This window comes from Triticum dicoccoides, chromosome 3B (genome assembly GCF_002162155.2).
Source record: "Triticum dicoccoides isolate Atlit2015 ecotype Zavitan chromosome 3B, WEW_v2.0, whole genome shotgun sequence".
Classification (NCBI taxonomy): Eukaryota; Viridiplantae; Streptophyta; class Magnoliopsida; order Poales; family Poaceae; genus Triticum; species Triticum dicoccoides.
The window spans coordinates 209,572,627-209,595,859 of NC_041385.1; positions in this window are offsets into that span (position 1 = coordinate 209,572,627).

A 23,233-nucleotide genomic window follows, 5' to 3' on the forward strand; every position below is an offset into this window, starting at 1 on the left:
ATTCTTGGATCACTCTTGTACCCCTTGACTGACTCATGGTAAAGCACACTTCAGGTGCGGTACACAGCATAGCATACTGTAGAGCCTATGTCTTAAGCATAGGGGACGACCTTCGTTCCTTTCTCTCTATTCTGCCATGGTCGAGCTTTAAGTCTTAACTTCATACCTTACAACTCAGGAAAGAACTCCTTCTTTGACTGATCCATCTTGAACACCTTCAAGATCACGTCAAGGCATGTGCTCATTTGAAAGTACTATTAAGCGTTTTGATCTATCCTTATAGATCTTGATGCTCAATGTTCAAGTAGCTTAATCCAGGTTTTCCATTGAAAACACTTTCCAAATAACCCTATATGCTTTCCAGAAATTCTACGTCATTTCTGATCATTAATATGTCAACAACATATACTCATCAGAAATTCTATAGTGCTCCCACTCACTTCTTTGGAAATACAAGTTTCTCATAAACTTTGTATACACCCAAAATCTTTGATCATCATCAAAGCATACATTCCAACTCCGAGATGCTCACTCCAGTCCTCAGAAGGATTGCTGGAGCTTTGCATACTTATTAGCATATTTCAGGATAGACAAAACCTTCTGGTTGTATCACATACAACCTTTCCTCAAGAATCGTTGAGGAAACAATGTTTTGACATCCTATCTGCAAGATTTCATAAATAATGTAGTAATTGTTAATATAATTCCAACAGACTCTCAGCATCGCTACGAGTGAGAAAGCCTCATCGTAGTCAACTCCTTGAACTTGTCGAAAAACATCTTAACGACAAGTCGAGCTTTCTCAATGGTGACACTTACCATCATTGTCTGTCTTCCTTTCAAAATCCATATGTACCTAATAGCCTTACGACCATCAAGTAGTTCTTCCAAAGTCTACACTTTGTTTTCATACATGGATCCTCTCTCGGGTTTTATGGCCTTGAGCCATTTATCGGAATCCGGGCCCACCATCGCTTCTCCATAGCTCGTAGGTTCATTGTTGTCTAGCAACATGACCTCCAAGACAGGATTACTGTACCACTCTGAAGTAGTACGTATCCTTGTCACCCTACGAGGTTTGGGAGTGACTTGATCTGAAGTTTCATGATCACTATCATAAGCTTCTACTTCAATTGGTGTAGGTGCCACAGGAACAACTTCATGTGCCCTGCTACACACTGGTTGAAGTGATGGTTCAATAACCTCATCAAGTCTCCACCATCCTCCCACTCAATTCTTTCAAGAGAAACCTTTCCTCGAGAAAGGACCCAATTCTAGAAACAATTCATATTGCCTTCGGATCTGAATTAGGAGGTATACCCAACTGTTTTGGGTGTCCTATGAAGATGTACTTTATCCGCTTTGGGTTCGAGCTTAATCCTGAAATGTTTTCACATAAGCGTCGCAGCCCCAAACCTTTAAGAAACGACAACTTAGGTTTCTCTAAACCATAATTCATACGGTGTCATCTCATCGGAATTACGTGGTGCCCTATTTAAAGTGAATGTGGTTGTCTTTAATGCCTAACCCATGAACGATAGTGGTAACTCGATAAGAGACATCATGGTATGCACCATATCCAATAGGGTGCAACTATGATGTTTGGACACACCATCACACTATGGTGTTCCAGGCTGTATCAGTTGTGAAACAATTTCCACAATGTCTTAATTCTGTGCCAAACTCGTGATTCAGATATTCATCTCTATGATCATATCATAGATCTTTTATCCTCTTGTCACGATGATCTTTCAACTTCACACTGAAATTACTTGAACCTTTCAATAATTCAGACTCGTGATTCATCAAGTAAATATACTCAACATCTACTCGAATCATCTGTGAAGTAAGAACATAACGATATTCACTGCATGCCTCAGCACTCATTGGACTGCACACATCAAAATGTGTTACTTACAACAAGTTGCTATCTTGTTCCATCTTACTGAAAACGAGGCTTTTCAGTCATCTTGCCCATGTGGTATGATTTGCATGTCCCAAGTGATTCAAAATCAAGTGAGTCAAAACGGTCCATTTGCATGGAGTTTCTTCATGCATATACACCAATAGACATGGTTCGCATGTCTCAAACTTTTCAAAAACGAGTGAGCCCAAAGATCCATCAATATGGAGCTTCTTCATGCGTTTTATACCGATATGACTTACGTGGCAGTGCCACAAGTAGGTGGTACTATCATTACTATCTTTTGGCATGAACATGTGTATCACTACGATCGAGATTTAATAAACCATTCATTTTAGGTGTAAGACCATTGAAGGTATTATTCAAATAAACAGAGTAACCATTATTCTCCTTAAATGAATAACCGTATTGTGATAGACGTAATCCAATCATGTCTATGCTCAACACAAACACCAAATAACAATTATTTAGGTTTAACACCAATCTCTTTGGTAGAGGGAGCGTGCGATGCTTGATCATATCAAGCTTGGAAAAACTTCCAACACATATCGTCAGCTCACCTTTAGCTAGTCTCCGTTTATTCCGTAGCCTTTTGTTTCGAGTTACTAACACTTAGCAACCGAACCGGTATCTAATACCCTGGTGCTACTAGGAGTACTAGCAAAGTACACATTAACACAATGTATATCCAATATACTTCTATCGACCTTGCCAGCCTTCTTATCTACCAAGTATCTAGGGTAATTCTGCTCTAGTGGTTGTTCCCCTTATTACAGAAGCACTTAGTCTCGGGTTTGGGTTTTACCTTGGGTTTCTTCACTAGAGCAGCAGCTGATTTGCCGTTTCATGAAGTATCCCTTCTTGCCCTTGCCCTTCTTGAAACTAGTGGTTTCACCAACCATCAACAATTGATGCTCCTTCTTGATTTCTACTTTCGCGGTGTCAAACATCGCGAATACCTCAAGGATCATCATATCTATCCCTGATATGTTATAGTTCATCACGAAGCTCTAACAGCTTGGTGGCAATTACTTTGGAGAACCATCACTGTCTTATCTGGAAGATCAACTCCCACTCGGTTCAAGTGATTGTCGCACTCAGACAATCTGAGCACAAGCTCAACGATTGAGCTTTTCTCCCTTAGTTTGCAGGCTAAGAAAATCGTCGGAGGTCTCATACCTCTTGACGTGGGCACGAGTCTGAAATCCCAATTTCAGCCCTCGAAACATCTCATATGTTCCGCGACATTTCGAAAAACGTCTTTGGTGCCTCAACTCTAAACCGTTTCACTGAACTATCACGTAGTTATCAAAACATGTACAAACGACATTTGGGGTTTAGCACACTGAGCGGTGCATTAAGGAAATAAGCCTTCTATGAAGCAATGAGGACAATCCTTAGTTTACGGACCTAGTCCGCATAATTGCTACTATCAACTTTCAACTAATTTTTCTCTAGGAACATATCTAAACAGTAGAACTATAGCGTGAGCTACGACATAATTTGCAAAAACCTTTTGACTATGTTCAGGATAATTAAGTTCATCTTATGAACTCCCACTCAGATAGACATCCCTCTAGTCATCTAAGTGATTACATGATCCGAGTCAAACTAGGCCGTGTCCGATCATCACGTGAGACGGACTAGTCATCATCGGTGAACATCTTCATGTTGATCGTATCTTCTATACGACTCATGTTCGACCTTTCGGTCTCCGTGTTCCGAGGCCATGTCTGTACATGCTAGGCTCGTCAAGTTAACCCTAAGTGTTTCGCGTGTGTAAATCTGTCTTACACCCGTTGTATGTGAACGTTAGAATCTAACACCCAATCATCACGTGGTGCTTCGAAACACGAACTGTCGCAACGGTGCACAGTTAGGGGAGAACACTTCTTGAAATTGTTGTAAGGGATCATCTTATTTACTACCGTCGTTCTAAGCAAATAAGATGTATAAACATGATAAACATCACATGCAATCAAATAGTGACATGATATGGCCATCATCACTTTGCTCCTTTTGATCTCCATCTTCGGGGCTCCATGATCATCATCGTCACCGGCATGACACCATGATCTCCATCATCATGATCTCCATCATCGTGTCTTCATGAAGTTTCCTCGCCAACTATTACTTCTACTACTATGGCTAACAGTTAGCAATAAAGTAAAGTAATTACATGACGTTTAAGTTGACACGCAGGTCACAAATAAATAAAGACAACTCCTATGGCTCCTGCCGGTTGTCATACTCATCGACATGCAAGTCGTGATTCCTATTACAAGAACATGATCAATCTCATACATCACATATATCATTCATCACATCCTTTTTGGCCATATCACATCACATAGCATACCCTGCAAAAACAAGTTAGACGTCCTCTAATTGTTGTTTGCATGTTTTACGTGGCTGCTATGGGTTTCTAGCAAGAACGTTTCTTACCTACGCATGAACCACAACGTGATATGCCAATTGCTATTTACCCTTCATAAGGACCCTTTTCATCGAATCCGATCCGACTAAAGTGGGAGAGACAGACACCCGCCAGCCACCTTATGCAACTAGTGCATGTTTGTCGGTGGAACCGGTCTCACGTAAGCGTACGTGTAAGGTTGGTCCGGGCCGCTTCATCCCACGATGCCGTCGAATCAAGATAAGACTAGTAACGGCAAGCATATTGAACAATATCGACGCCCACAACTACTTTGTGTTCTACTCGTGCAAAGAATCTACGCAATAGACCTAGCTCATGATGCCACTGTTGGGGAACGTAGCAGAAATTCAAAATTTTCCTACGTGTCACCAAGATCTATCTATGGAGAGACTAGCACCGAGGGGAAGGAGAGTGCATCTACATACCCTTGTAGATCGCTAAGCGGAAGCGTTCAAGTGAACGGGGTTGATGGAGTCGTACTCGTCATGATTCAGATCACCGATGATCCTAGTGCCGAACGGACGGCACCTCCGCGTTCAACACACGTACAGCTCGACGATGTCTCCCACGCCTTGATCCAGCAAGGAGAGAGGGAGAGGTTGAGGAAGACTCCATTCAGCAGCAGCACAACGGCGTGGTGGTGATGGAGGAGCGTGGCAATCCTGCAGGGCTTCGCCAAGCACCTACGAGAGAGGAGGAGGTGTCACGGGAGGGAGGGAGGCGCCAAGGGCTCAGGTATGGATGCCCTCCCTCCCCTCCACTATATATAGGGGCAGGGGAGAGGGGGGAGGCGCAGCCTTGCCCCTTCCTCCAAGGAAGGGGTGCGGCTAAGAGGGGGGGAGGAGTCCATCCTCCCCAAGGCACCTCGGAGGTGCCTTCCCCCTTTAGGACTCTCCCCTTTTTCCTATATCTTGGCGCATGGGCCTCTAGGGGCTGGTGCCCTTGGCCCATGTAGACCAAGGCGCACCCCCTACAGCCCATGTGGCCCCCCGGGGCAGGTGGCCCCACCCGGTGGGCCCCGGGACCCATCCGGTGGTCCCGGTACAATACCGAAGACCCCGAAACTTGTCCCGATGGCCGAAACAGGACTTCCTATATATAAATCTTTACCTCCGGACCATTCCGGAACTCCTCGTGACATCCGGGATCTCATCCGGCACTCCGAACAACATTCGGTAACCACATACAAACTTCCTTTATAACCCTAGCGTCATCGAACCTTAAGTGTGTAGACCCTACGGGTTCGGGAGACATGTAGTCATGACCGAGATGTTCTCCGGTCAATAACCAACAGCGGGATCTGGATACCCATGTTGGCTCCCACATGTTCCACGATGATCTCATCGGATGAACCACGATGTCAAGGACTCAATCAATCCCGTATACAATTCCCTTTGTCTAGCGGTATGGTACTTGCCCGAGATTCGATCGTCGGTATACCGATACCTTGTTCAATCTCGTTACCGGCAAGTCTCTTTACTCGTTCCGTAACACATCATCCCGTGATCAACCCCTTGGTCACATTGTGCACATTATGATGATGTCCTACCGAGTGGGCCCAGAGATACCTCTCCGTTTACACGGAGTGACAAAATCCCAATCTCGATTCGTGCCAACCCAACAGACACTTTCAGAGATACCCGTAGTGTACCTTTATAGCCACCCAGTTACGTTTTGACGTTTGGCACACCCAAAGTACTCCTACGGTATCCGTGAGTTGCACAATCTCATGGTCTAAGGAAATGATACTTGACATTAGAAAAGCTTTAGCATACGAACTACATGATCTTGTGCTAGGCTTAGGATTGGGTCTTGTCCATCACATCATTCTCCTAATGATGTGATCCCGTTATCAACGACATCCAATGTCCATGGTCAGGAAACCGTAACCATCTATTGATTAACGAGCTAGTCAACTGGAGGCTTACTAGGGACATGGTGTTGTCTATGTATCCACACATGTATCTGAGTTTCCTATCAATACAATTCTAGCATGGATAATAAACGATTATCATGAACAAGGAAATATAATAATAATCAATTTATTTTTGCCTCTAGGGCATATTTCCAACATGACATACACACTTTGATAACTACGTGATAGTTCAGTAATGTTAAACGGTTTAGAATTGAGGCACCGAAGACGATTTCGAAACGTCGCGGAACATATGAGATGTTTCGAGGGCTGAAATTGGGATTTCAGGCTCGTGCCCACGTCAAGAGGTATAAGACCTCCGACGAGTTTCTTAGCCTGCAAACTAAGGGAGAAAAGCTCAATCGTTGAGCTTGTGCTCAGATTGTCTGAGTACAACAATCACTTGAATCGAGTGGGAGTTAATCTTCCAGATAAGATAGTGATGTTTCTCCAAAGTCATTGCCACCGAGCTGCTAGAGCTTCGTGATGAACTATAACATATCAGGGATAGATATGATGATCCTTGAAATATTCGCGATGTTTGACACCGCGAAAGTAGAAATAAAAAGGAGCATCAATTGTTGATGGTTAGTGAAACCACTAGTTTCAAGAAGGCAAGGGCAAGAAGGGATACTTCATGAAATGGCAAATCAGTTGCTGCTCTAGTGAACAAACCCAAGGTTGAAGCCAAACCCGAGACTAAGTGCTTCTGTAATGAGGGAAACGGTCACTGAAGCAGGACTACCCTAGATACTTGGTAGATGAGAAGGCTGGCAAGGTCGATAGAAGTATATTGGATATACATTATATTAATGTGTACTTTACTAGTACTCATAGTAGCACCAGGGTATTAGATACCAGTTCGGTTGCTAAGTGTTGGTAACTCGAAATAAGAGCTACGGAATAAGTGAGACTAGCTAAAAGGTGAGATGACGATATGTGTTGGAAGTGTTTCCAAGGTTGATGTGATCAAGCATCGCATGCTCCCTCTAGCATCGAGATTGGTGTTAAACCTAAATAATTGTTATTTGGTGTTTGCGTTGAGTGTAGACATGATTGGATTATGTTTATCGCAATACGGTTATTCATTTAAGGAGAATAATGGTTACTCTGTTTATTTGAATAATACCTTCAATGATCTTGCACCTAAAATGAACGGTTTAGTGAATCTCGATCGTAGTGATACACATGTTCATGCCAAAAGATATAAGATAGTAATGATAGTACCACATACTTGTGGCACTTCCACTTGAGTCATATTGGTATAAAATGCATGAAGAAGCTCCATGTTGATGGATCTTTGGACTCACTCATTTTTGAAAAGATTGAGACATGCGAACCATGTCTATTGGTATATATGCATGAAGAAACTCCATACAGATGGATCATTTGGACTCACTTGATTTTGAATCACTTGAGACATGCAAATCATACCACATGGGCAAGATGACTGAAAGGCCTCGTTTTCAGTGAGATGGAACAAGAGAGCAACTTGTTGGAAGTAATACATTTGATGTGCGCAATCCAATGAGTGCTGAGGCACGCAGTGAATATCGTTATGCTCTTACTTCACAGATGATTTGAGTAGATTCTTAGTATATTTACTTGATGAAACACAAATCTGAATTACTGAAAGGTTCAAGTAATTTCAGAGTGAAATTTAAGATCGTCGTGACAAGAGGATAAAATGTCTATGATATGATCATAGAGATAAATATCTGAGTTACAAGTTTGGCACACAATTAAGATATTGTGGAAATTTTTTCACAACTAATACCGCCTGGAACACCATAGTGTGATGGTGTGTCCGAACATCGTAACTGCACCCTATTGGATATGGTGCATACCATGATGTCTCTTATCGAATTAACACTATCGTTTATGGGTTAGGCATTAGACACAACCGCATTCACTTTAATAGGGCAGCACACAATTCCATTAAGATGACACCGTATGAACTATGGTTTAGAGAAACCTAAGCTGTCATTTCTTATAAAGTTTGGGGCTGCGACGCTTATGTGAAAAAGTTTCAGGCTGATAAGCTCGAACCCGAAGCGGATAAATGCATCTTCATAGGACACCCAAAAATAGTTGGGTACACCGCCTGTCTCAGATCCGGAAGCAAAAGGGATTGTTTACAGAATCGGGTCCTTTCTCGAGGAAAAGTTTCTCTCGAAAGAATTGAGTGGGAGGATGGTGGAGACTTGATGAGGTTATTGAACCATCACTTCAACTAGTGTGTAGCAGGGCACAGGAAGTTGTTCCTATGGCGCCTACACCAATTGAAGTGGAAGCTAATGATAGTGATCATGAAACTTCAGATCAAGTCACTACCAAACCTCGTAGGCCGACAAGGATGCGTACTACTTCAGAGTGGTACGTAATCCTGTCTTGGAGGTCATGTTGCTAGACAAAAATGAACCTACGAGCTATGGAGAAGCAATGGTGGGCTCGGATTCCGACGAATGGCTCGAGGCCATAAAATCCGAGAGAGGATCCATGTATGAAAACAAAGTATAGACTTTGGAAGAACTACTCGATGGTCGTAAGGCTGTTGAGTACAGATGGATTTTAAAAGGAAGACAGACAATGATGGTAAGTGTCACCATTAAGAAAGCTCGACTTGTCGCTAAGATGTTTTCTGATAAGTTCAAGGAGTTGACTACGATGAGACTTTCTCACTCGTAGCGATGCTAAGAGTCTGTTGGAATTATATTAGCAGTTACTGCATTATTTATGAAATCTTGCAAATAGGATGTCAAAACATTGTTTCCTCGATGATTTTCTTGAGGAAAGTTTGTATGTGATACAACCAGAAGGTTTTGTCAATCCTGAAAGATGCTAACAAGTATGCAAAGCTCCAGTAATCCTTCTAAGGACTGGAGTAAGCATCTCGGAGATGGAATATACGCTTTGATGAGATGATCAAAGATTTTGGGTTTATACAAAGTTTATGAGAAACTTGTATTTCCAAAGAAGTGAGTGGGAGCACTATAGAATTTCTGATGAGTATATGTTGTTAACATATTGTTGATCAGAAATGTTGTAGAATTTCTGGAAAGCATATAGGGTTATTTGAAAGGTGTTTTTCAATGGAAAACCTGGATTAAGCTACTTGAACATTGAGCATCAAGATCTATAAGGATAGATAAAAAACGCTTAATAGTACTTTCAAATGAATACATACCGTGACAAGATTTTGAAGGAGTTTAAAATAGATCAGCAAAGAACGAGTTCTTGGCTGTGTTATAAGGTGTGAGTATCTAGTGAGACTCAAGACCTGACCACGGCAGAAGAGAGAGAAAGGACGAAGGTCGTTCCCTATGCTTTAGACGTAGGCTCTACAATATGCTATGCTGAGTACCGCACCTGAAGTGTGCCTTGCCATGAGTCAGTCAAGGGGTACAAGAGTGATCCAGGAATGGATCACATGACAGCGGTCAAACTTAATCTTAGTAACTAGTGGACTAAGGAATTTTCTCAATTATGGAGGTGGTAAAAGAGTTCGTCGTAAAGGGTTACGTCGATGCAAACTTTGACACTAATCCGGATGACTCTGAGTAGTAAACCGGATTCGTATAGTAGAGCAGTTATTTGGAATAGCTCCAAGTAGCGCCTGGTAGCTACATCTACAAGATGACATAGATATTTGTAAAGCACACACGGATCTGAAAGGTTCAGACCCGTTGACTAATAAACCTCTCTCACAAGCGAGATATGATCAAACACCATGGGTGTTGGATTCAATACAATCACATAATGATGTGAAGTAGATTATTGACTCTAGTGCAAGTGGGAGACTGTTGGAAATATGCCCTAGAGGCAATAATAAAATGGTTATTATTATATTTCCTTGTGCATGATAATTGTCTATTGTTCATGCTATAATTGTATTAACTGGAAACCATAATACATGTGTGAATACATAGACCACAACATGTCCCTAGTGAGCCTCTAGTTGACTAGCTCGTTGATCAATAGATGGTTATGGTTTCCTGACCATGGACATAGGATGTCATTGATAACGGGATCACATCATGAGGAGAATGATGTGATGGACAAGACCCAATCCTAAGCATAGCACAAGATCATGTAGTTCGTTTGCTAAAGCTTTTCTAATGTCAAGTATCATTTCCTTAGACCATGAGATTGTGCAACTCCCGGATACCGTAGGAATGCTTTGGGTGTGCCAAACGTCACAACATAGCTGGGTGGCTATAAAGGTGCACTACGGGTATCTCCAAAAGTGTCTGTTGGGTTGGCACGAATCGAGACTGGGATTTGTCACTCCGTGTGATGGAGAGGTATCTCTGGGCCCACTCGGTAGGACATCATCATAATGTGCACAATGTGATCAAGGAGTTGATCACGGGATGATGTGTTACGGACGAGTAAAGAGACTTGCCATAACGAGATTGAACAAGGTATCGGTATACCGACGATCGAATCTCGGGCAAGTACTATACCGGTAGACAAAGGGAATTGTATACGGGATTGATTGAATCCTTGACATCGTGGTTCATCCGATGAGATCATCATGGAACATGTAGGAGCCAACATGGGTATCCAGATCCCGCTGTTGGTTATTGGCCGGAGAGTTGTCTCGGTCATGTCTGCATGGTTCCCGAACACATAGGGTCTACACACCTAAGGTTCGATGACGCTAGGGTTATAGGGAATAGATATACGTGGTTACCGAATGTTGTTCGGAGTCCCGGATGAGATCCCGGACGTCACGAGGAGTTCCAGAATGGTCCGGAGGTAAAGATTTATACATGGGAAGTCCTATTTTGGCCACCGGAAAATGTTCGGGATTTTTCGTTATTGTACTGGGAAGGTTCTAAAAGGTTCCGGAGTGGGGCCCACCTGCATGGGGGACCACATGAACGTGGGTAGTGGGGGAAAGGCCCCACACCCCTGGTCAAGGCGCACCAAGATCCCCCCTTAGAAGGAATAAGATCATATCCCGAAGGGATAAGATCAAGATCCCTAAAAAAGGGGGATAACAATCGGTGGGGAAGGAAATGATGGGATTTCTTTCCTCCCACCTTTTACAACGCCCCAATGGACTTGGAGGGCAAGAAACCAGCCCCCTCCACCCCTATATATAGTGGGGAGGCGCATGGGAGCTTCAACCTTCCCCTGGCAGAGCCCTCTCCCTCCTCGTCTCTCGCAGTGCTTGGCGAAGCCCTGCTGGAGTGCCACGCTCCTCCACCACCACCACGCCGTCATGCTGCTGCTGGACGGAGTCTTCCCAACCTCTCCCTCTCTCCTTGCTGGATCAAGGCATGGGAGACGTCACCGGGCTGTATGTGTGTTGAACGCGGAGGTGCCGTCCGTTCGGCACTAGGATCATCGGTGATTTGGATCACGATGAGTACGACTCCTTCAACCCCGTTCTCTTGAACGCTTCCGCTTAGCGATCTACAAGGGTATGTAGATGCACTCTCCTTCCCCTCGTTGCTAGATTACTCCATAGATTGATATTGGTGTTGCGTAGAAAATTTTGAATTTCTGCTACGTTCCCCAACAACTTCTACGACGGCACAGGTATGACTATCTTGATTCTGTCATAAAATCGTCATGGATTTACATGCATGACAGAAAACGCGACCTACTGTGACAAACACGTATCATCACGGAAGTGTATTTTTTTGTAGTGCATGGATGGCGGCATCCCAGGAGAGAGCGCGGGGAGGAAGCCCCCTCACTCCTCGTCACCCTTGGCATGGATGTGGAGAAGGAGCCGAACGTCGCGTCCTGGATCGACGGTGGCACGGATCCAGATGCCCCGCCTTGGGCATGACCGATCCCGATCTGACGGTGCCCGCCTACTCGATCTAGTCTAGGGGCATATAGATGGATAGAAGGTGGGGGAAGGTGGAGGGGATGAGGGTGGAGGGCGCCGGCCGGTGGGATTGCCGGGCGGATGAGTGCGGCGGCAACTGTGGATGAGAGGAGAGAGAGAGAGAGAGAGAGAGAGAGAGAGAGATAGAGAGAGAGAGAGTTTGGTGGGCTCGGGGTCGATCGGGGTCGGTGTGCCGGTGTGGTGTGGGGTGGACACGCTCAGTAGTAGCATGGGGTATCTCACCTCACTATAGCTATTCGCTTAGCAGTAGCGTGGGTAGCAGGAGCGCGCTGCTGCTAAATCTAGGGTGGCGGGTACTGTATGTCGATTTTTGTGGCAGCATGGTTCCACTGGGTTGTGCTACTGCTAAATGTGTAGCAGTAGAGCTTGTTTTGTTCCCACGCTACTGATAATTAGTAGTAGCGCCTCTTTTTGTACTGCACTGCTGCTAAGATTCTGTGTATAAGGTTTTCCCTAGTAGTGCAAGGAGGGCCCTATTCTTAACCTCAAGGTCATGAATGCCCAACCCGCCTTGGTCTTTGGGACGGCAAACCACACTCCATTTAGCCAGTCGATATTTGTTTCGCTCGCTATCTCCTTGCCAAAATAATATTGATCAAAAATAATCCAATCTATGTAAAACTCCTTTTGGCAACTGGAAGAAGAAAATCATATATAGTACCATATTACTTAGTATTGAGTTTATGAGGACCAATCTTCCACCCAGAGACAGCAGTTTACCTTTCCAACTGCTAAGTCTTTTTTGTAGCCTCTCCTCGACATGTTTCCATTCAGCATTTGTGAGTCTCCGATAATTTATCGGTATCCCCAAATATGTGATCGAAAACTGGCCCAACCCACATCTGAACAATTCAGCGTACAGGTGGGCCTCATCTTGAGCCTCGCCAAAACAAAATAATTCACTTTTATGAAAGTTGATCTTCAGACCTGAGAGTTGCTCGAACGTTGATAAAATGAATTTCAGATTGCTTGCTTTCTCGAGGTCATGATCCATGAAGAGAATCGTATCGTCGACATATTGAAGTATAGAGAGACCACCATCAACTAGATGACTTACTACCCCATCAATTAGGCCATCAACCTTGGCACGCTCAATCATGACCGCTAGCATATCCGCCACTATATTGAATAGCATGGGCGATACTGGGTCACCTTATCGCAATCTCTTCTTTGTTTGGAAATAGTGTCCAACGTCATCATTGACCTTAATGGAAACACTACCTCCAGAAACGAAGCTGTGGACCATAGCGCACCATTCTGCAAAAAATCCTTTCATTCTAAGAGTCTATTCAAGAAATGGCCATTTGACTTTGTCATACGCTTTTTCAAAGTCTATTTTGAGTACCACCCCATTCAACTTTTTCCGATGTAATTCATGGACCATTTCATGAAGGATAACAACTCCATGTAGGATGTTTCTTCCTTGCATAAAAGCAGTCTCTTTAATGTAAAGGATTTTCATAGGATCTTTGAAGGATTAGAATCCATAGAAATTTTTCCTACGTTGGTCGTTTGATTCATAGAATTGAATCCTGTAGAATTTTTTTCTAAGGATTCATGTTGTACTACATTTCACATGAATTTTAACATCCACTTCAACCTCTTGAAGAAGTCCTTTTGTTCTTCCCTGACATAATCAATCAAACAAACTCAAATCCTATAGGGATCCAATGGACATGCCATTCCAATCCTACATTTTTTCCATTCCTGTATTTTTGCAATCCTATGAATCAAAGAGGCCTTGAAGTATTTTCATAGGATCTTTGAAGGATTAGAATTCATAGGAATTTTTCCTACGTTGGTCGTTTGATTCATAGGATTGAATCATGTAGTATTTTTTTCTAAGGATTCATTTTGTACTACATTTCACAGGAATTTTAACATCCACTCCAACCTCTTGGAAGAAATCCTTTGTTTTTCCCGTGACACAATCAAACTAACTCAAATCCTATAGGGATCCAATGTACATGCCATTCTACTCCTACATTTTTTCTATTCCTGCGTTTTTGCAATCTTATGAATCAAAGAGGCCCTTAGTTTTTGTTGCATGTGAGCAAGCACACAAGCTAAATGTGCATGCATGTTATGCGCATACATCAGCACATGTATATATAGTATGTGCATACAACCTATAAGCTTTTCTCCTAAAAGAGAAGTTGGTAACTTCTTCTCATCGGTTTATTTTTGTCTTGCCTACTACCACCCCCTCCCACTGAATTTTTCTCCCTCTCATTAAAAAACAAATCCACATTAAACTAGTGAGATCTTATTCCGTGCTTATTTTAGCAGGTGTTGATTTAATTCAATGTAAATAATAGGTAATTAAGAATTCAGAGATTGCAACATATATGTGAGATCACATTCCTAAAAGAAAGACATAAGATTTTTCTCGATAACCTTTCAAAACAAAATTAGATATTCCTTAATAACAAATTACTAATCTCGCACATTATGCCATTTATTATTATCATTATCTCTAATATTAACCAGCAACCACAACTTTCCTAATACAACAAAAATAACATATAGTTTTCTTATCTTACCAAATCACATATATTTCCTTATCATACCAAATCACATATATTTTCTTATCATACCAAACCAGATATATCACTAGCATTAAAAGGGCAGCTGGTAGGCCACATCCGCGTGCCCCTGTGGAAGGACGCGGTGCGTGACACCATGGAGGATGTCATGGCTAGACCTGATGTCAATGCGATTCTCGAGAATGCCAGGGCGTTGAGGATGGCTATGGCGGCAGGCGGGTCGTCGGACCGCCATGTACATGTGTTCGTCAACGGGGTCATATATTATATTTCTTGTCAGTCATATAGAGAGTCAGACAAGCTATATTCTCAAAATCAAGTGTGTCCATTCAAAAATCAAGAAGCAAACCGACCTGTGGTTGGATGGTCAGAGGGACTGTGGTATCCCCAACCCCCCGGGGTTAAAGTCATGGTGCCCGCATTTATTCCTGGATTTATTTCAGGATTCCCGACGATGCACATTCAGTGGGAGGAGACATTCCTGTCGATGACAAGGTGCCTACGGTGACTTCGTAAATTTCAAGATGATATGTCGGCTCAGTCTTTCAGAGGTGCTCATAGGGGTAGGGTGTGCGTGTGTGCGTTCATAAGGGTGAGTGTATGCGCGTGTATATGAGCGCTTGCGTCTGTACTGTGTTAAAAAAATCAAAAATCAAGAAATTCATAAAGAAATGTGTCCTACAATACTACTAGGTAGATCGTGTAGCAATGAACCCACTACAAAAGCATCTTTACCACCAAGGCTCAATTGAACAATACAAGAGGCATGTCAAATGTGTAATATCTCTATTATCAATGGGAATATTTACGTAGACGTCGTACGTGTTGGAAATATGCCCTAGAGGCAATAATAAAGTGGTTATTATTATATTTCCTTGTTCATGATAATCGTTTATTATCCATGTTATAATTATACTGACTGAAAACTCAAATACATGTGTGGATACATAGACAACAATATGTCCCTAGTGAGCCTCTACCGGACTAGCTCGTTGATCAAAGATGGCCATGGTTTCCTAGCCACAGACATGAGTTGTCATTTGATAACGGGATCACATCATTAGGAGAATGATGTGATGGACAAGACCCAAACTATAAACTTAGCATATGATCGTATCAAGTTTATTGCTATCGTTTTCTGCATGTCAAGTATCTGTTCCTATGACCATAAGACCATGCAACTCACTGACACCGGAGGAGTACCTTGTGTGTATCAAACGTCGCAACGTGACTGGGTGACTATAAAGATGCTCTACAGGTATCTCCGAGGGTGTATGTTGAGTTGGCATGGATCAAGACTTGGATTTGTCACTCCGTATGACAGAGAGGTATCTCGAGGCCCACTCGGTAATACAACATCACAATGAGCTTGCAAGCAATGTGACTAAGGAGTTAGCCGCGGGATCTTGTATTACGGAACAAGTAAAGAGACTTGTCGGTAATGAGATTGAACTAGGTATGGAGATACCGACAATCGAATCTCGGTCAAGTAACATACCGATAGACAAAGGGAACTGCATACGGGATTAGCCGAATCCTTGGCATTGAGGTTCGACCGATGAAGATCTTCGTAGAATATGTAGGAACCAATATGGACATCCAGGTTCTGCTATTGGTTATTGACCGTAGAGGTGTCTCGATCATGTCTGCATAGTTCTCGAACCCGCAGGGTCTACACACTTAACGTTTGGTGATGATCTAAGTATAGTTGAGTTATTGTATTTGTGACCGAAGGTTGTTCAGAGTCCCGGATGAGATACCGGACATGACAAGGAACTCCGGAATGGTCCGGAGGTGAAGATTGATATATATAGGACGAAGGGAATCAAATTCCGAAAGTGTTCCGGGGGGTATCGGGTTATTGTCGGAAGACCGAAAAGGGTTTCGTGGGGCCCCGATAAGTGTTGGGGGGCCTCATGGGCCAAGGGAAGGGGGCACACTAGCGCACAAGGGGCTGGGCGCCCCCTCACCTCACCCCACTCGGCCAGGAGGGTGGTGCACCCCCCTAGGGCAGCCGCCCCCCTACTTGGGAGGCAAGGAATCTAGGGGCGCCACCCAAACCATAGGGCGCCCCATCTGGTGGTCGCCGCCCCCTAGGGGAAACCCTAGGGCGCCCCATCTGGTGGCTGCCGCCCCCTAGGGAAAACCCTAGCCCCCCTTCCCTCTATATATAGAGGTGGAGAGGGAGGGCAGCCGCACCCATCATTGCCACGATACTGCCCTTCCTCTCCCTCGTAGTTCTTCTTCTTCTTCTCCGCGAGGCTTGGCGAAGCCCTGCTGAGATTTCTTCACCACCACCACCACCACGCCTTTATGCTGCCGCAGAACTCGAGCTACTACTTCACCATCGCTCGCTGAATCGAGGAGGTGAAGGCGTCATCAAGCCGTACGTGTGTTGAACGTGGAGGTGTCGTCCGTTCAACACTTGATCGGTAGTTCGTGGACGGATCGTGATTGGATCGCGAAGACGTTCGACTATATCAACTGCGTTTCTTAACGCTTCCGCTTAGCGATCAACAAGGGTATGTAGATCAAATCTCTCCGCTCGTCGATGTGCATCTCCTAGATTGATCTTGGTGAGCGTAATTTTTTTTTGTTTCCCATGCAACGTTCCCCTACAGTACGCAGCAGCCAACAATGCAAAAATAAAATGAAAATCGAATGCTGAATCAATTGCGTTCTACTAGTACATACATGATGTTTCTATTCTCTCTATCTGCACACACTAAAAAATTACACGCAGAAAATTGTATTCATATCGTTTGCATACAAGTGTATGTATAACCGGATACTTTTTGTACCAGTCTGACTTTGCTATGTTTCTGCTCCTAATCTGTAGTACGATAAAATCCGCAGAACCGCATCAGGTACTTACTCGCTCCGCTCAATTTTGAAAGAACAGATCAGCTTCGTTTTTTGGGGGGGGTGGGGGGCACTGAGTTCCTTCGGTTTTTCATACTTTGGTATTCTTTGTTTTCTTTTTGTTTCAATGCCGGGTTTATTAATTTTTTTTTTCTAAAACATGTCTACTTTTCTCAGTGCACCTATGGTATAAAAAAAAATTTTGATACATGTTGGACAGTTTTCCAATACATGAGGTATATTTGTAAAAAAATGTAAGTTTTGAACACTTTTTTCAATATACGGTGACATTTTTCAAATACGCACTGTACATTTTTAGTTGCAATGATTTTCTAAACTACACTGACATTTTTAACACTGTATAAATATTTTCAAAAATTTCATGGACATTTTTGGTAAACAAATGGATATCTTTTAGTTGTCACGTTGTACATGGAAATAAAACATTTTTTACCTATGCAAACATTTTTTCCTTATGTAAATACTTTTTTAAGTGTCACAAACATTATATTGAAACATTGGAATATTTATTCAAAATACATTTTTTCAATGATAAGAAACTTTTCTTTACATTACGATTTTTTCTACAGTTTATGCATATTTTAAAAAATTTACATACACTTTTTTGAAACATGGACATTTGTTTCTTGCATGTTATCAGCATATTTTTAAGCTACGCTAACAAATGTTTAATATTTTCTAAAATTTGGTGCGTTGAATTTTTAAGTTAAATTTTTTTTAAATGTACACATCTAGAATATAAATAAAATTAGAACAAGGAAACACGATACTGCAGTGACATCAACATGCCGTCCCACGTCCTTACTGGACCAGGCCACCACCGGCTCCATGAGGCCTGTGATCAATCCCACACAACATATAGAAGACTTGGGATCAATGGGGAATTGGGGAAATCCTAGAAATCTTTCCAGCTTGTTAACGACCTTGAGCGTGCCGGCAACTCACTTGTTTCCAGCTTGGGAAAGTCCTAGAAATCTTTCCAGACCGGTATTTTTTTCTTCTTTTTTCTTATTTTTCATTTTCATTTTTCTTTCTTTTCAACTTTTTTCTTTTTTCTATTTTGTCAAAGAATTTCAACTTTTCGAACATTTTCCTAATTTCTTTTTTCTGGAAATCATAAAAAAATAGTATTTTCTGAAAAATTATAAACATTTTAATATATTTGTGATTTATTTTTTAAAAGTTTACGATATTTTGGAAATTCTGAATATTATTAAAAAATCAATGCACATTTTCTTGAATCAGCAAACTTTTTTGAGTCAATGATTTTTTCTGTAAATTTGGGAATAATTTACAGTAGTTCGTGAACAGAGTTTGAATTTTGCGAAACATGTTAGAAAAAATCATGTGTATTTTTTGTATTTTTGAACATTTAAAAATTTACAAACATATTTTGAATAAATGAACATTTTTTATGAAACCGTAAACATTTCTTAATACAGATTTTTTTAAAAATTCACGAACATTTTTTGAATACACTATTTTTGTTTGACACTCATTAACTTTTTAAATATGTGAACATTATTTTAAATCTCAAACATTTTATAATCCATGAGCATTTTTTGTGAACATTTTTAAGAAAACTAAGAATAATGGAATTTTAGAATCTGTTTGTAATCCTGAATTATTTTAACAAAGAATAAAAATTATAAAATAGTAAAAAGAAAAAGAAACGAAAAAACATAGTGGGCTTTCAACCCCGCAAATAGGCTGGCCCAAAGTGGCGCGCATGTGGAATCTATTTGGTGACCAAGTGTAATCTATTTGGTTACCTCAAAAAAAGTGTAATCTATTTGGCGCCGAGGATTCGGGTGCAATCAATCCCGGTCTACTCCCTTTTTCTTTTTTCTTTTTCTCTATTTCTTTTAGGTGTGCGCTAATTGGTCCCTTTTGTCTCGCTATAAGCTAGATATAGACGCGCCCGGTGGAGAGGCCGAAGTCCGTGTCCGATTTTCGTCAAATTCAAATATTTAGATTCTCAATTTGGATTTTCTCATCCATTTTTTTGGATTGGAGGGGAGAGGCAAAAGCAAAAGGCAAACTGAAACTTGAAATCTAGCTCACTTGGCACAATACACTGCTCATCTCATTTGACTGTCACAAAAGGTTGTGTGCTGAGCGTTCTCACACGATAGGACTTCAGTTCTTGAATTTATTACTCTGGGTTCGCACACGCAAATCATGTACGTACTGACATTTAGGTATTAATTACTCTGAACTGATCCGAAGACTCAAGCCTAGCACTACTGCCATTCCGTTTCATTTTGTTCATCAGGTACAGTACACTATGTCACTATGTACCTTCTGAAGAATGGAGCAGGCTGTATCACTAGTGTTCAGAAACACAACGCAGCTGAACGATTATTCAGTGAGGAGAAACACCCACGACTGTTCTCCTCATTGCATTTTGATGAGAATAGTTCTCCTCATTGAATAAGAAGTATGTCCTCCTTGGATATCAGACATTCAGACATGTATGCATACACCCCGCTTGATAGATTATGATTGTCCACAGAATCAGGCAACAGTAGTTCAGCGCAACTCTAGCAGACCCCGCATCCGGTCGGCCCGCAAAACGCGTTTGCAGTTCGTGGAAAACGGCCTTTGCAGGCTGGCTCAGACGGCCGCCGATGCAGACCCCCCAAACGGACCCGTATAAAAGCATATTCGTGGAATATACTTTTTTACCGGTTGGCTTTTGCGGGGTCTGCTCGGGCACCGCCGCGTCGACCCGCAAACAGAAAATGCTCAATTATCAAATTTGACATAGGTGCCCACAAATAAGTTCAAATTCAAACAACATAACACAGCTTACGCGCAAATAAAGCCTCAGTTTAGTAGGACAAACGCAAAAGATGGTCTTGCAAAAGAGGGTCCGACATCATCTTGGTTGATCTTCACTCTGCGCCATCGAGCCCATCTTGAAGTTCATCGCCACCACCGAATCCACCTCCGGCGCTTGTTCCAACTCCCGCACCGAAATCATCGACATTGCCACCATATGGAGCAGAGAAAACATCTCCAGAACTCTAACACGCGCCGGCCGACGCAACCATTCTCCTCTTCAAGATTTCTCTCCTTGCCATATCATGCCATGTTTTGGTGAGGTCGTCCATGTCATTGCGGTTCATTGACATGATCTTGTTCTCTTTGGCGAGCAACTTGGACATGGCTTTGTTTTCAGCGGCACATGCTCTTCTCTCCTCAATGGCCGCTTTGCGCAGCTCCTCTTCCTTGAGAAATTGCCACTTTTCTTGCTTCTCCTTTGCCTTCTTCTCGGCCAACTCTTTCTTGATCTCCAACGACTTCAACATCAACTCATTTGATTGCATCATGGTATCAATCTTTTCCCTCAAGCTCGATGCTTCTTGCTCTCTCTTCATCTTCGGGGCGGGATGCGGGGTCTGGTCGGGCAAGTTTTCCCGTCCCGACCCGCATTTTGGCGGTTATTTTGCGGATCGGGGCGGGATGCAGGGTCTGCTAGAGTTGCTCTCAGGCCCTCTTTTGATCTGCCATCAAACAAAAGCCGCAAAACGAAACCTGCACCAGCGATACAGGATTTGAGATACATGACATCTTATTTTCCGTGACTTTTCTATTTCTATAATTTTTCTACCCATGAACAAAGAAAGCCCTAGGACATCTTTAAGGCAGACCAGTAACCCTCTCGCAACCGTCCGGACCGCACTGTCCGGACTAGAGAACGCCGACCTGTATCGGTCCGCGAAGCGGCCCGGACACGATTTCTTCCGTAAACCGGAGACAAACGTGGGGGAGGTTTGCGGGAGTCCAGACTGATCCCAAGCCCGCTTCTGATCGTGCTGGCCCACCAAAAACCCTTCCCCTCTCCCGCACGCGCTCCCGCCCAGCGCCAGTTGCCCGCATTCTTGCCGCTGTAGAGCGCGGCGCTCAACATTGAAGACGGCTCAGGGCGAACGTGACTTCTCACTGCCTCCGCCATTGAAGCGGTGCGCCGGCAGAGGGCGCTGCCCGCGACGCGTCTCCGGTGTCTGCACCTGTTCAATGCTGGAGACGTGTGACAGGACATGACGGGATGGATATCTACCACGCCCATCAATGCCGCTGTCGGTCCTCTGCCGCCGTTAAGCAGGCTCGCCGGTTGAGAAACCAACTCCGGCGCCGTGCATTGACGCACCCAGATGCCTCGCCTCACCGGAATCTGCTATATAAAGGCGGCCACACCCGACTAACTTCACACCATAACACCAGCCCCTCCACATCCTCCTCCTTTGCACTGTATCCACTATGACCGCCAGCGGGAAACACACTGTGGGACAGTCTGTCACCGGAGATGAAGCTTGTGGTGGCCGCCCTTGCCATTGCCTGGCATAGCCACCGTTCCAGGCGGATCGAGGTCAGCTTGCCGGCCAGCTCGCCTGAGGTCTGTGACGACAAGGACGACCCCACGACGGGCTCCGCCGACTCCGCCACGGCTCCCGCGCCTCATGTGCACGCCGACTTCACCATGGAGCAGGCACATGCGCACCTCAACGCCGCCAGGCGGGGAGGTGCAACCTGCGCCGGTGCCTCTGTCGGCGTTCCAGCAGGCGCAGGAGGAACAACGGTACAACATGTTCCTTCAGGAGCAGCACCGGTTGGCAGGCACCAGATCTACGACGAGCGCGCGAGCGAGGATGTCGTGGCGGCCATGGCCACGGCGAACCCCAACTTCGCGGCGGAGCAGCGTGCCATATACGATGACGTCCGCGCTCAAGCCGCCGCTCGTTAAGAAGCGGCCGCCACGGAGGCGCAGCTGCAGGCGATCGCGGAGGAGAACAATGCCAGCTGCGCCTCCTACGCGCCATCGACGAACCATCAGCAGGCCTGGTGGGACGAAGACAGCGCCGGCACTGTCATTTCCCTCGTTGACCTCACATCCACCGGCGACGGACATGTCGTGGACTCCTTTGAGGATGAGTAGGCAACGAGAGGCACCGTGCCTTGTTCCCATGTGGGCCGGCCCGTCTCCCGTGTTCTACTCTTACTTGCCAGGGACCGCACCTTCACTTCATCGGTCTTATCGCCGGTGCTCATGGAGGCGGTGGATGGAGGACGACACGGGCTGGATGCCTGCGGCCGCCGCCGCCGCCGTAGGATAGGTTTAGGGGCGGATTTTTTTAATCCTAAATGTTCGAAATGTAATGAAATCCGTTATGTTTGTATGAAATCCGGTCGTGTTTGCATGAAATTCATCCGGTTTGTTGAAAAAGGTTTGAAATATATGCGGCTAGCGTTGGATGTCGTTTTCCCGGATTCGTTTTCGCGGACTGATCCCCCTATCCGTGGACGGATACGAGAAGAAATTTGCAGGTTGCTGTCGAAGATGGCCTTGCTATGGACGTTGGCAGCACTCCAATAGTTCTATGAGTCAGGAACAAGACTTCTTAACGACGAGGACATACGATTACCGTGTATGTTTTGTTCTTCGAAGGAAAAAAGACCCAAAAAACTTCGAGCCCCGTCCACACGACCACATGCTCTGGTGCAGCTCAGCAGGTGTGCAGGAATTTCGAGCGTAGTAGGGCTGGAGCTTGTCACGATGTAACATGGCATGCTCCCATAGTTGCACGAGCAAGTGTACACTGTTGCTCTCGTAGTTAGCTTAATCTCGTGGACCATACATGTATGTACTGCTACT